Source organism: Sciurus carolinensis, chromosome 6 (assembly GCF_902686445.1).
Source record: "Sciurus carolinensis chromosome 6, mSciCar1.2, whole genome shotgun sequence".
Taxonomy (NCBI): Eukaryota; Metazoa; Chordata; class Mammalia; order Rodentia; family Sciuridae; genus Sciurus; species Sciurus carolinensis.
The window spans coordinates 63034459-63049922 of record NC_062218.1 but is presented as its reverse complement, the minus strand read 5'-3'; the positions used below and the strand labels follow the sequence as shown (position 1 = coordinate 63049922).

The window sequence follows — 15464 nt, the reverse complement described above, 5'->3', positions numbered from 1 at the left end:
AATGTGTGGAAATTGAGGGGAAGGGGAGGGAATTATAAAGACCTTACCAAGAATGAATCCTGGGATCTGATGCCTGATTTGGTGAGGGGACAGGAAGCTGGTGATATCAAAAGTGATTGCAAAATTCCCACCTTCGATAGTTAGGATAATGTGTGAGAATGGGGAGTACTTTCAGGAGAAATGATCCTTGTCTATAAAAGAGATTCTTCCCCTGGATTTGCACTTTTGGGGTCCAGAAGCTTGAGTCTAGAATTCAGAAAGTGTTCACTTAACTATCTCCTGGACATGACTACAGTACTAGAGACATGAGGCCAAGAATTGCTTTTGAGTCCACCGGTGGGTCTCTAGAACTTACAATCAGAAATAATACATGTTCAACATTTGTTGAAAGAATCACAAAGACATCAATTTGTTAACCTCCAGGTCCTCCTCACCAACAAGCATATGGCCCACCCTTTCCCCACGTGGCTAAGAAAACTATCTCTTTGCCAAGACTCTCTTGGGCTTCCCTATGGTCAGGCCCACACATGGATGTTGGTTTCTTGCTTCATGTCAGCCTTTGATGCTTCAGCCTCAAGAAAAGATTTTGAGCCCTGGGATTTGACTTCCTCACTAGCTCCAGGTGCCTCCAGGCTGCAGCTTTGCCTGAGGGCCCAGCATTAGCACCTTCTGTGCATCTTGTGTTTTAATCTTCTCACTTTGGCTGCTGGGACTGTGAAAGGAGGTATTCTAGAAGCCTTCTGGCAGAATGTCTCTTCCTTCTTGGAGTTTGACATTTGCTCTGCAGCGTGGCACTTCCCATGATACTCCATTAAACATCTCCAAGGCAACAGTAGCTGGGGGCACAAGTGATTACTTCTTCATACCTCATATTACGGGGCTTATAATATCATGCACGAAAATAGATTGAGTCACGTGGAGTCCAGGTTCTCCACACCAATGGCTAACAAATTTTAGCAAACATGGGTTATCCAAAACACAGAACTGCAAGGTCTGAGAATTTGAGTTTCTAACTTGTTCCCAAGTGATGCTAATGCCACTCATCCAGGGATCGCATTTTGAAAACCACTGCTATACACAAAGTAAGATAATACAAAACAAAAGCAATGATGCAAACAAACACAACCCCTCACTTACAATGTTTTATTTTCTGAAACATAAAATAAAATGTACTTATACCTGAAGCTTCATTACACAAAGGACCACCACAGATCACTATTATCTGGCAATTTATAAGGAATGGAAGGTGATGGATTTCAGGAATTTGCTTCCCCAAACCAGGAACTTCAAAGGACAGATGTTTTAATACTCTTGGTCCTTTCTGAAAACAGAGGATTGGGGTGGGGGAGGGATAGGTTTACATATACACCAACAGAACTATATACATTTCCATTAGAGTATTTGGTTTTCTTTCTCTTAATATAAGGGTTTGAACCTGGGAAGACAAAAGTCCACTATCCTTTGGGAATAATGAAGTTCTAGAAAGCAGAGATGGGGATGAGGGGGCAAATGGGGAAAGACAGTGTAAATTCAATACAATATATGTATACAAAGCAGACAAAATTGAATAATAGTAATAATTACATCATTCTGCGAATAACTTCCTGTGTTACAATCTTGTACTTTGCATGCTTTATTTATGCATGCTTCTCTTGTGATTTTACCCTTTAGATATAAAATTTTGCAATATCTCCTTTCTGTTTACCTTTAACCTGAATTCCCACCTGCCTTGGTTAAGTAATTTCTTTCTGCTGAGCATGGAGTCATCAAACTTTCATAGGTTATAAAAATCTTACATAGGCCTTTAAAGAAGAAAAATGGCTAATGCCAAATTCATTTCTTTTTCACTGAAATCTGAAAGATAAGATTCAGATCCTTCATAACATCCTTCACCAGATCCTTCTGATCTTAAGTCACCAGCATCAGCTTAAGAAAAAGAAACCAACTTTTTAGACTTTTGAAGTGACAGCAACATGTTGGGAGACATGTATATGAGAATCGTCTTTCATTGTTAAATTAATGTGTTAGCTTTGCATCACTGTGACCAAAATACCTGACAAGAACAACTTAGAAAAGGAAAGTTTATTTCATCCCATAGTTTCAGAGTTTCCATCCATGGACAGCTAGCTCCAAGGCAGAAACATCATGGTAGAATGGTGTGATAGAGGAAAGCTGTCAGCTCACAGCAACTAGAAAGCAGAGAGAGAAGGAGAAACCAATGACAAAATAAAGTCCCCAAGGGCATGCCCCCAGTGACCTACTTCCTCCACTTACCTACAGTTACCACCTGGTAGTCAATTCAAATTATTAATCCATCAAATAGATTAACCCACTCAAGAGGTTAGAGCCCTCAAGATCCAAATATTGCCTAAAAGCACCACCTCTGGACCTTGCTGCATTGTGACCAATGTTTTCAGCACATAAACTTTTGGGGGGACATTCAAGATTCATATCATAATAAATAAGAAATCAAATCTTCCAGCTTGATTTGGAGATGGAGCTAAGCCACAAAGTCTATACCTTTGTAAGACGTTTTAAGCAGCAAGTTGCTGGAAACTCTGTAAGAAGCTCATGGCTCACTACAATTCAGATAGCATGAATTTTTACATTAATTGCATTTTTTATATCCTGTTTCTCTTTGTATATACAAGTTTTTATAAAACATATAATAATGAGTTAGAGATGTTGCATCTAAAAGTAAAACCTACAGTTTTGAGAAATGTAGGAAACAAGACTATTGGCCATTCATAGAATTTCTTCTATGAGGAACTTAGAAATTGCTCTAGATGTTAAATCCAGAATATATAAAGAACTCAAAAAAACTTAACACACACACACACAAAAAAAAAACAATTAATGGGCAAAATAAATAGATGCTACTCAAAAGAAGAAATAAAAATGATCAACAAATATTTGAAAAATGTTCAAATATCCCTAGCAATCAGGGAAATTCAAATCAAAACTACACTGAGATTTCATCTCATTCCATTAGAATGGCAATCATCAAGAATACTAAATGCTGGCAAGGATATGGGGGAAAAGGTACACTCATACATTATTGGTGGAATTGCAAATTGGTACAACACTTTGGAAAGCAGTATTGAAATTCCTCAAAAAACTAGGAATGGAATTACCAGCTATCCCACTCCTGGATATTTATCCAAAAGAACTAAATTCAGTATACAATAGTGATACAGACACATCAATGTTTACAGCAGCACAATTTACTATAGCCAAATTATGGAACAAACAAGTGCTCATCAGCAGGTGAATGGATAAAGAAAAGGTGATATACATGCACAATGGACTTTTACTCAGTCATAAAGAAGAATGGAATTATGGCATTTCTGGTAAATGAGTAGAACTAGAGAATATCATGCTAAATGAAATAAACCAGACTTGGAAAGTCAAGGGTTGAATGTTTTTCTCTCATATGTGGAAGCTAGACCAAACTAAGGGAGGAAATGTGGGAGGAATCCCATGAAAATAGAAGGGAGATCAGTGGGGCAGAAAAAGGGGATTAAGGGAAGGGATGGGGAAAGAGAGGAATGGAATTGACCAAATTATTCACTATACATATACAAATATACCACAGTGAATTTCACCTTTATGCATATCTATAAAGCACTAATTTTTTAAAACTATAAATAAATAAAAGAAAAATCAGTACAGTAGAGGAAGGAGAACAGGGAAAGGTAAGAGGGGAGGAAAGGGGGAAGTACTAGGAACTGAAGCAGAGCAAATTATATCCTATGCATGTATGATTATGTCAAAATGAAGCCCAATAGTATATATAACTATAAAGTGCTACTAAAAACCATCACATATATACATATACATATAATATGTATTGTATGTGTGTGTGTGTGTGTGTGTGTGTGTGTGTATATATATATATACATATATATATGTATATATATATATATATATTCCCCTGAAAAGGTTGAAGAACCATTTAAGAACCTAAGTATTCTTTAAAATGTCACATCACCCCAATTTAGAGTGGGTGGGTAGGAAAAGGAGAATATGTCATAGGAACCACTATGGGAAAATAAACAGTTGTGAAGTGACAAATTAAAACAATGAGTACAATTCTTCCAAATTTGTTTGTCATACCCATAGTTTGTGTGTGTGTGTGTGTGTGTGTGTGCTTGTCTGTGCACAGACATGCATGCATGTGTATGTGTGTGTGTGGAGAGTCACTGTTAACACTCAGAGCAATCAGCAGAGACCCTGGCTGGGTCTTGCCTTAACAATAAGATAACAGAGAAAAACCCCAAACATGCTTTTTTTTTAAAAAACTAAAACTTGAAAAAATCAAACTGAGCCAAATTAACAATTTTCTTTTTTTAAACTTTATTTTATTTATTTATTTTTGTATGTGGTACTGATTTCGATCCCAGTGCCTCACACATGCTAAGTAAGCACTCTACCACTGAGCCACAACCTCAGCCCTTAACTTAATTTTCTACTCAAACTCCAAACATTACTAAAGGAAGATGACAAAACCTAAACACTGAACAATATAAGATTCAAAATGTCTAGTGTATAGTTAAAATTACTAGATATACCATGAAGCAGGAAAAGGTGACCATTAATCAAAATAAATCAGTATACAGAAACAGAAATATTGGAACTATCAGACAAGAACATTAGAACAGCTATTATAATTATTGTTCGAATATTGAAAGAAAACAAGCATTGTGAAAGGAGAAATGGAAGATCAAAAAGGAACCAAATGGAATTTTTAACAATGAAAAATACAAGTTCTGAAATGAAACTGTCACTGAATGAAACTAAAAGCACATTAGACAGTGTAGAAGAAAATATCGGTGAATTAGAAGACATGCTAATTAAAACCATTCAAACAGAAATCAGAGGAAAAAAAGAAAATAAAAAAGTTAAACAACTACAAAAAAACCAAATATTTAAGAAGGAAAACTAACCACTGTGATTTGATCATTACACATTATATACATGTACTGAATTATTACACTGTATCCCATAAGTATGTACAACTATTACATCTCAAATAAACAAAGGCAATATTAATAAATAGAAAACAGGTAAATAATAGACAAACTCAATGAATCCAAAAGCTGGTGGACAACCCAATTAAAGACTGGATGAAATATTTGAAACAAATACTTCACAATACATGAAATGAAAAATGACCAGTAAACACATGAAAAAATATTCAGTATCAATTAGTCAGCAGTGAAATGCAAATAAAACCACAATGAAATATCACCATGTAACCATTAATGGGACTAAAATGCAAAAGATTGATAACAACATCCTTAGTAAGGACACAGAACAACTAGAATTCTCATGTTGCTATGTACATGGATACAACCACTTTTGAAACACAATCTTAAACAGTTCCTTATCAAACATACAGTACACTTACATAGAACCATAATTTCACTTCTAGTTTTTTACCAAAGAGCAATGAAAACACATGTCAAAAAGTTTGTCTATTGATGTTCATAGCAGTTTTTAAATAGTAGTCCTAAACTGGAAACAAACCAAATGTTTATTGGCAGGTGAATAAGTAAATATGTTGTGGTATATTCATAAAATGAAACACTAAAAGAGTGACAAACTGCTAATACACACAACATACAAGAATCTCAAATTCTTCATACTGGATGAAAGAATACAGACACAAAAAGCTACGTATATGATTTCATGGGCATTAAACTATAACAGACAACTCTACAGGAATAGAAGAAAGATTGTGGCTACTAGTGGGGTTGGTGGGAGGTGTTGGGAATGGACTAGAAGAAGCAGATGTGCAGGCTGAAGGAGCTGGCCTAGATCTAGATTGTGGTGATGGCACGGGCAGGTCACGTGATGATGATTTTGTCAAAACTCATCAAGCTGCACACTTTAAAAGGCATATATTTTATCTTACATGTATTAGACCTCAATAACATTTTTTTAAACTTACAGCATTTACTTCATGTTTTGCACTGAAGCATGCCTCACAAAATTCCTAGGTTGGAGCCATAACCCCCAGTGTGACTATACTTGGAGACAGGGCCTTCAGGGAGGTAATTAGGTTAAATGAGGATAAAGTTGGGCCATAATTGAATACAACTGGTGTCCTTATACAAAGAGGAAGAGACATCATAAGCTCCCTATCCACGCACGCCCAGGGGAAAATTCATGTGAAGACACGACGAGAAGGCAACTATGTACAAGTTAGGCAGATAGGACTCACCAGAAACAACCCTGACAGCATCTTGATCTTCCAGACTCAGAATGGAGAGGAAAGAATCTTCTGTTGTTTAGGCCATCCAGCATGTGATATTTTGTTATGGCCGCCTGAGAAGACTAATACCTCTAAGCTCCAAGTATAAGAAAACAATGGATTTACCATTCCTTGCTCATCATAGCATTTCTGTGACTCTTTGATCTTTAGTCAAATGATGTTTTCCAAAGTATGTCTTTAGAGACCAGAAGTTGTTTTAATTCTGCAGGAGGACTTGGCCAACAGATCAGACAGCTCATAACTGTTTTAGCACCAAAGCAGTGCTGGGAATACAACTTTTAGGCTTCTAGAAGCAACCATTGATTCCAGACAGACCCACTAGGGCCAAGTCAAAAGGAGATCACAGGAGCTGGAGCTGTGGCTCAGTGGCAGAGTGCCTGCCTAGCACATGTGGGCACTGGGTTCAATTCTCAGCACCACATAAAAATAAATAGAATAAAGGCATTGCGTCCATCTACAACTAAAAAATAAAAGAAAAAAATTTTAAAGGAGATCACAGGAGCACCTGTGTCACACGCCAACAATTGCTTCCTCTCGGCTTTTGACTGAACCTCACTTGGCACTGTTCCCTAAACTAGAGATGTGGGTTGGTTTGTTCTTTCCTTTCTTCCTCTCTCTCTCTCTCTCTCTCTCTCTCTCTCTCTCTCTTCCTCCCTCCCACCCCTGCCCTCTCTTCTCTCCCCCAACCACCCCCAGAGATGTGGGTTGTTCTCCTCTCTCTCTCTCATCCCATATATCAAAAACAAAATGTCAACAGCCATTGCAGTGCATTGAGCGCCATAGAGACAGGACCGGGGCAAGTGAGAGTGGGACCCGCACTGGGCGCCTCTGGGCCTCACTGAGGAAGAACAACTAAACATGGGCAAAGGAGATCCTAAGAAGCCGAGAGGCAAAATATCATCATGTGCGTTCTTTGTGCAAACTCGCCGGGAGGAGCACAAGAAGCAGCACCCAGATGCTTCGATCGCCTTCTCAGAGTTTTCTAAGAAGTGCCCAGAGAGGTGGAAGACCATGTCTGCTGAAGAGAAAGGAAAATTTGAAGATGTGGCAAAGGCGAACAAGGCCCATTATGAAAGAGAAATGAAAACCTATATCCCTCCTAAAGGGGACACAAAAAAGAAGTTCAAGGATCCCAATGCACCCAAGAGGCCTCCGTCAGCCTTCTTCTTGTTCTGTTCTGAGTATCGCCCAAAAATCAAAGGAGAACATCCTGGCCTGTCCATTGGTGACGTTGCAAAGAAACTGGGAGAGATGTGGAATCACACTGTGGCAGGTGACAAGCAGCCTTATGAAAAGAAAGCTGCTAAGCTGAAGGAAAAGTACGAAAAGGATATTGTTGCCTACTGAGCTAAAGGGAACCTGATGCAGCAAAAAAGGGAGTTGTCAAAGCTAAAAAAAGCAAGAAAAAGAAGGAAGAGGAGGAAGATGAGGAAGACGAAGAGGATGAGGAAGAGGAAAATGAAGAGGATAAAGATGATGATGATGATGATGATGAATAAGTTGGTTCTAGAGCAGTTTTTCTCCTGTCTATAAAGCATTTAACCCCCCTGTATACAACTCACTCCTTTTAAAGAAAAAAATTGAAATTTAAGGCTGTGTAAGATTTGTTTTTAAACTGTACAGTGTCTTTTTTTGTATAGTTAACACACTACCGAATGTGTCTTTAGATAGCCCTGTCCTGGTGGTATTTTCAATAGCCACTAACCTTGCCTGGTACAGTATGGGGGTTGTAAATTGGCATGGAAATTTAAAGCAGGTTCTTGTTGGTGCACAGCACAAATTAGTTATATATGGGGAAATGGTACTTTTTCATCTTCAGTTGTCTCTGATGCAGCTTATATGAAATAATTGTTCTGTTAACTGAATACCACTGTGTAATAGCAAAAAAAAAAAAAGAGTTGCAGCTCTTTTATTAACATTCTGAATGCTTCTAACCAATAACCAATGATTTCATTGATTCTCGTCTTTTCGCTGGCTATGATTCATTTACTAAGAATAATATTCTTCAGCCAAAAAACTATGGCATTTATGGACACTCCTTTATTTTGACCATGGCATGTTGAGTAGTTGCAAAGCCTGGCCTTAGCTCTCCCTAGGAGGGAATAGCAGACTTCAAGAACCAGGCCATGGGATCCAAGATGGTGGACTAGAGGGAGGCTGCACTCCTTGTTGCTCCGTAACTCTGGTTTCAAGCAGAGGATATCTGTTTCTTGGTAAGGCAGTTTTTGCTGCTTGTTGATCCCCTGCTGTTTACCACATTTGTCTGCTGTGATCACCTGTAGTCTGCCAGCATATCCACACATTTTTTGAGTGCAGATTGCTCACTGTCAGGCGCCCATCATCCGCCATTTGCCTGCCTCTCGCCTATCTATCGCCTGCCTTACTCCTATCCATCACCCAACGCATGAGGTTCACCTCCCAATCGTCCGACAACAGTCAGCAAACCAATCGCCGACCGCCAGTGGAGCACCAGCTGCCTGCTGTTGCCTGCAAGTTCACTGTTACAGTACCTGCAGGTTTGATTACACGTGGCTGCCGCCATTTTGAGACAACAGCCAGGCCCCGTAGGACCCCTGGCCGAACTGACTGAGCCCCATCTCCAGGATCCCTCAGCCCGACCAATCACTCCCTGCCTCTGGGGCCCTCACATCGACCGACTGCTCCCTGCCGCCAGGACCCCCAGGCCAACTGACTGCACCCTATCATTGGGACCCCAGAATGACTGATTGCACCCGACCTCCAGGATCCCACAACCACACCAGACACACCCGCCTCCAGGAACCCTGCCTGACCAACTGCATCCTGCCTCCAGGACCTCCAGCTGACCATGGCCACACCCTGAGCTGCAGCTCCCCATTTGCCAACACGTTTTGAAGCCAGAGTGGCCATCTTGGATAATCCTGGAAGCCATAGCTCCGATCTTTAGGTGGGGCAAATCCCATCCTGAGACGCCTGCTGGAGGCTTGAAGCTCATTGTCAGGTACCTCTTATGCATCAGGCTACTGAACTCTGGGAGGTTTCATTACTATATGACTGTTATATTGTAGATTTTCTTTTTTCTCCTTATTGAAAAAAATTAAGTTTTTATTTCTTTACTTTTCTTGCTCTCTTTTCCTTTTGTTTACCTGTTCCCTCAGAGTTTTTTTCTCCCTTTTTTTCATGCTAACATCCAATTTATTTTGATTACACTCTCACCCTTTCTATTATCTAGAACTTCTGTATACTCTTTCCTTATCTCATTAACAGCCACATTCTACATCCCTCTGCATCCTCTTTGTCCTCCATTTGAAACTGCAGACCTTATTGCAAATCTGTTTGTTTTACTGAAGATAATATATGAACTCATTCTGTTTATTTTTTTTATTGTAAACAAAAGGGATACATGTTGTTTCTCTGTTTGTACATGGCGTAAAGGCATACCATTTGTGTAATCATAAATTTACATAGGGTAATGTTGTTTGATTCATTCTGTTATTTTTTTCCTTCCCCCCCCCTTTTCCCTCTATACAGTCCTTCCTTCCTCCATTCTTGCCCCCCTCCCTAACCCTAACTCTAACCCTAACACTAACCCCTCCCACCCCCCATTATGTGTCATCATCCACTTATTAGCGATATCATTCGACCTTTGGTTTTTTGAGATTGGCTTATCTCACTTAGCATGATATTCTCCAATTTCATCCATTTGCCTGCAAATGCCATAATTTTATCATTCTTTATAGCTAAGTAATATTCCATTGTATATTTATACCACATTTTCTTTATCCATTCATCAACTGAAGGGCATCTAGGTTGGTTCCACAATCTGGCTATTGCGAACTGAGCAGCTATGAACATTGATCTGGCTGTATCTCTGTAATATGCTGATTTTAAGTCCTTTGGGTATAGGCCAAGGAGTGGGATAGCTGGGTCAAATGGTAGTTCCATTCCAAGTTTTCTAAGGAGTCTCCACACTGCTTTCCAGAGTGGCTGCACTAATTTGCAGCCCCACCAGCAATGTAAGAGTGTACCTTTCTCCCCACATCCTCGCCAACACCTGTTGTTGCTTGTATTCTTGATAATCGCCATTCTAATTGGGGTGAGATGGAATCTTAGGGTGGTTTTGATTTGCATTTCTCTTATTACTAGAGATGTTGAACATTTTTCCATATGTTTGTTGATTGCTTGTAGATCTTCTTCTGTGAAGTGTCTATTCATTTCCTTAGCCCATTTGTCAATTGGATTATTTGCATTCTTGGTGTAGAGTTTTTTGAGTTCTTTATAGATTCTGGAGATTAGTGCTCTATCTGAAGTATGATTGGCAAAGATTTTCTCCCACTCTGTAGGCTCTTTCTTCGCATTGCTGATAGTTTCCTTTGCTGAGAGAAAGCTTTTTAGTTTGAATCTATCCCAGTTATTGATTCTTGCTTTTATTTCTTGTGCTATGGGAGTCCTGTTGAGGAAGTCTGGTCCTAAGCCAACATGTTGAAGATCTGGACCTACTTTTTCTTCTATGAGATGCAAGGTCTCTGGTTTGATTCCGAGGTACTTAATCCATTTTGAGTTTAGTTTCATGCATAGTGAGAGATAGGGGTTTAGTTTCATTCTGTTGCATATGGATTTCCAATTCTCCCAGCACCATTTGTTGAAGAGGCTATCTTTTCTCCATTGCATATTTTTGGCCCCTTTGTCTAGTATGAGAAAATTGTTTTTATTTGGGTTTGTGTCCGTGTCTTCTATTCTGTACCATTGATCTACCTTTCTATTTTGGTATCAATACCATGCCATTTTTGTTACTATTGCTTTGTAGTAGAGTTGAAGATCTGGTATTGCGATACCCCCTGCTTCACTCTTTCTGCTAAGGATTGCTTTAGCTATTCTGGGTTTCTTATTCTTCCAGATGAATTTCATAATTGCTTGCTCTATTTCTGTAAGGTACATCATTGGGATTTTAATTGAAATTGCATTGAATCTGTATAGAATTTTGGTAGTATGGCCATTTTGACAATATTAATTCTGCCTATCCAAGAACATGGGAGATCTTTCCATCTTCTAAGGTTTTCTTTAATTTCTTTCTTTAGTGTTCTGTAGTTCTCATTATAGAGGTCTTTCACCTCTTTTGTGAGATTGATTCCCAAGTATTTTATTTTTTTCGAAGCTATTGTGAATGGGGTAGTTTTCCTAATTTCTCTTTCTGAAGATTCATCACTTATGTATAAAAATGCCTTAGATTTATGTGCATTGATCTTATATCCCGCTACTTTACTGAATTCACTTATGAGTTCTAAAAGTTTTCTGGTGGAATTTCCTAGTTCCTCTAAGTATATAATCATATCATCAGCAAATAGGGATAGTTTGAGTTCTTCTTTTCCTATTCGTATCCCTTTAATTTCTTTGGTCTGTCTAATTGCTCTGGCTAGAGTTTCAAGGATGATATTGAATAGAAGTGGTGAAAGAGGGCATCCCTGCCTTGTTCCAGTTTTTAGGGGAAATGCTTTCAGTTTTTCACCATTTAGAATGATATTAGCCATGGGCTTACCATAGATGGCCTTTACAATGTTAAGGAATGTTCCCATTATCCCTATTTTTTCTAGTGTTTTGAGCATGAAGGGGTGCTGTATTTTATCAAATGCTTTTTCTGCATCTATTGAAATAATCATGTGATTCTTGACTTTAAGTCTGTTGATATGGTGAATTACATTTATTGATTTCCTGATGTTGAACCAACCTTGCATCCCTGGGATGAAACCCACTTGATCATGGTGCACTATCTTTTTAATATGTTTTTGTATGCGATTTGCTAAAATTTTGTTGAGAATTTTTGCGTCGATGTTCATTAAGGATATTGGTCTGAAATTTTCTTTCCTCGATGTGTCTCTGTCTGGTTTAGGTATCATGGTAATATTGGCTTCATAGAATGAGTTTGGGAGGGTTCCCTCCTCTTCTATTTTATGGAATACTTTGAGAAGTATTGGGATGAGCTCTTCTTTAAAGGTTTTGTAGAATTCGGCTGAGAACCCATCTCGTCCTGGACTTTTCTTTGTTGGTAGGCTTTTGATGACTTCTTCTAATTCGTTTCTTGAAATTGGTCTATTTAAATTGTGTATTTCCTCCTCATTCAGTTTAGGCAATTCATATGTCTCTAGAAACCTGTTGATGTCTTCGAAATTTTCTATTTTGTTGGAGTATAGATTTTCAAAATAGCTTCTAATTATGTTTTGTATTTCAATTGTGTCTGTTGTGATATTTCCTGTTCATTCCGAATTTTAGTGATTTGGGTTTTCTCTCATCTTCTCTTTGTTAGTGTGGCTAAAGGTTTATCAATTTTGTTTATTTTTTTGAAGAACCAACTATTTATTTTGTCAATTTTTTGTATTGTTTCTTTTGTTTCAATTTCGTTGATTTCAGCTCTCAGTTTAACTATTTCCTGTCTTCTACTACTTTTGGTGTTGGTCTGTTCTTCTTTTTCTAGGGCTTTGAGCTGTAGTGTTAGGTCGTTTATTTGTTGAGTTTTACTTCTTTCATTAAATGCGCTCCATGAAATAAATTTTCCTCTAAGTACTGCTTTCATAGTGTCCCAGAGATTTTGATATGATGTTTCTTTGTTCTTGTTTACCTCTAAGAATTTTTTAATGTCCTTCCTAATATCTTCTGTTATCCATTCATCATATAATAGCATATTGTTTAATCTCCAGGTGTTGGAGTAGTTTCTGTTTTTTACTCTTTCATTTATTTCTAACTTCAATCCATTATGATCTGATAGAATACAAGGAAGTGTCTCTATCTTCTTGTATTTGTTAACATTAGCTTTGTGGCATAACATATGGTCTATTTTAGAGAAGGATCCATGTGCTGCTGAGAAGAAAGTGTATTCACTCTTCGTTGGATGGTATATTCTATAAATGTCTGTTAAGTCTAAATTATTGATTGTGTTATTGAGATCTATGGTTTCTTTGTTCAATTTTTGTTTGGAAGATCTGTCCAGTGGTGAGAGAGGCATGTTAAAATCACCTAGTATTATTGTGTTACGGTCTATTTGGTTTCTAAAACTGAGAAGGATTTGTTTGATGTACATGGATGAGCCACTGTTTGGGGCATAGATGTTTATGATTGTTATATCTTGCTGATTTATTGCTTCCCTTAAGCAGTATGAAATGTCCTTTTTTATCCCTTCTGACTAACTTTGGCTTGAAGTCCACATTATCTGAAATGAGGATGGATACTCCAGCTTTTTTGCAGAGTCCATGTGCATGGTATGTTTTTCCCCATCCTTTCACCTTTAGTCTATGGGTATCTCTTTCTATGAGGTGAGTCTCTTGCAGGCAACATATTGTTGGATCTTTCTTTTTAATCCAATCTGCCAGTCTATGTCTTTTGATTGATGAATTCAGGCCATTAACATTCAGGGTTATTATTGAGATATGATTTGTATTCCCAGTCATTTGGTTCATTTTTAAAATTTTATTTATTTATTTTTTTTTTTGACACAACTTGGTTCCTCCTTTATTTGACAGTTCCTTTAGGAGAATTCCTCCGTTTGCTGATTTGCTTCTTTGTTTTTTATCTCTTCCTCATGGAATATTTTGCTGAGAATGTTCTGTAATTTTGGCTTTCTTTTTGTAAATTCTTTTAGCTTTTGTTTATCATGGAATGATTTTATTTCATCGTCAAATTTGAAGGTAAGTTTTGCTGGGTATAAGCTTCTTGGTTGGCATCCATTTTCTTTCAGAGTTTGAAAAATGTTGTTCCAGGCCCTTCTAGCTTTTAGGGTCTGGATTGAAAAATCTGCTGATATCCGTATTGGTTTCCTCCTGAATATAATTTGGTTCTTTCCTCTCACAGCCTTTAAAATTGTGTCTTCATTTTGTATGTTAGGTATTTTCATTATAATGTCCCTTGGTGTGGGCCTGTTGTAATTTTGTGTATTTGGAGTCCTATAAGCCTCTTGGACTTGATTTTCCATTTCGTTCTTCAGATTTGGGAAATTTTCTGATATTATTTCATTGAATAGATTGTTCATTCCTTTGGTTTGTTTCTCTAAGCTTTCCTCAATCCCAATAATTCTCAAATTTGGCCTTTTCATGATATCCCATAGTTCTTGGAGATTCTGTTCATGATTTCTTACCATCTTCTCTGTTTGTTCAACTTTGTTTTCAAGGTTAAATATTTTGTCTTCAATATCTGAGGTTCTGTCTTCCAGGTATTCTATCCTATTGGTTGTGCTTTCTATGGAGTTCTTAATTTGGTTTATTGTTTCCTTCATTTCAAGGATTTCTCTTTGTTTTTTTTTCAATATCTCTAACTCTTTATTGAAATGATCTTTTGCTTCCTGTATTTGCTCTTTTAACTGTCGATTGGTGCTATCATTCAATGCCTGCATTTGCTCTTTCATCTCATCATTCAGTGCCTGCATTTGCTCTTTCATCTCATTGTTTGCTTCCCTGATCATTTTAATTATGTACATTCTGAACTCCCTTTCTGTCATTTCTTCTGCCATGCTGTCGTTGGATTTATTGATGTAACATCTAGATTTGTTTAGGGCATTTTCTTCCCTTGTTTTCTCATATTGTTCAGGAATCAGTGGGTCATTAAGATATTGCAGATTTCCTCTATTGACTTATAATGTCCCTGAGGATTGCTAGTATATCCCCTCTTATCCTTCAGTAGCCTGAAGTCTTGGAGGAAGTTGATAATGCGGTGCTCCACAAGGAAGCTGCCTCTCTAGGGATGGTGACCCTCAGGTGGGGTATATTCCCTGCTAGTGGGCAGAGGTGCCTCCACTTGTTGACCAATGGTCATCCAAAGGGGAACTAGGCTGCGGGCTGAGGCAAGGCCTGTTTGTGCCTGTGTCTCTGGTTTTTCCATCCTTGTGGGAAAACCTCACCCGGCAGGGAAGACTTACCCGGTGGGGAGGTCTCACTGGTCAGTTCCCCTCCTAGAGGTTCCCCTCAATCTACAACTACCGCCTGGGCTGGGCTGCCTTCCTCTGCAACATTCCCAGGGGCCCGAACCTACCTCCTGGGCCTGGGAGCCTCACCCTTCGCAGGCGAGTCTCCTTAGGCTGCCTCTCCTCAGAGAATCTGCCCGCAGTCCTGGAAACTTCACTCCGCCCTAAGCGTGTCTCTGTGCGGCTCTTCCACCAAGAAGCCGCCTAGGTCCTAGGACCCTGCTCTGCACCTAATCACCTGGCTATGCGGCCCCTCCTCTGAGC

The 15464-nt window shown here is 38.6% G+C and overlaps 1 protein-coding gene and 1 pseudogene across 1 annotated transcript in view; one reads left to right on the top strand and one right to left on the bottom strand.

Moving 5' to 3' along the window:
* Positions 1-15464, bottom strand: part of Pde8b (phosphodiesterase 8B) — a 250241-nt gene that overhangs the window by 218353 nt on the left and 16424 nt on the right. The window lies entirely within an intron of this gene.
* LOC124987578 (high mobility group protein B1-like) lies at positions 7136-7776 on the top strand (annotated as a pseudogene).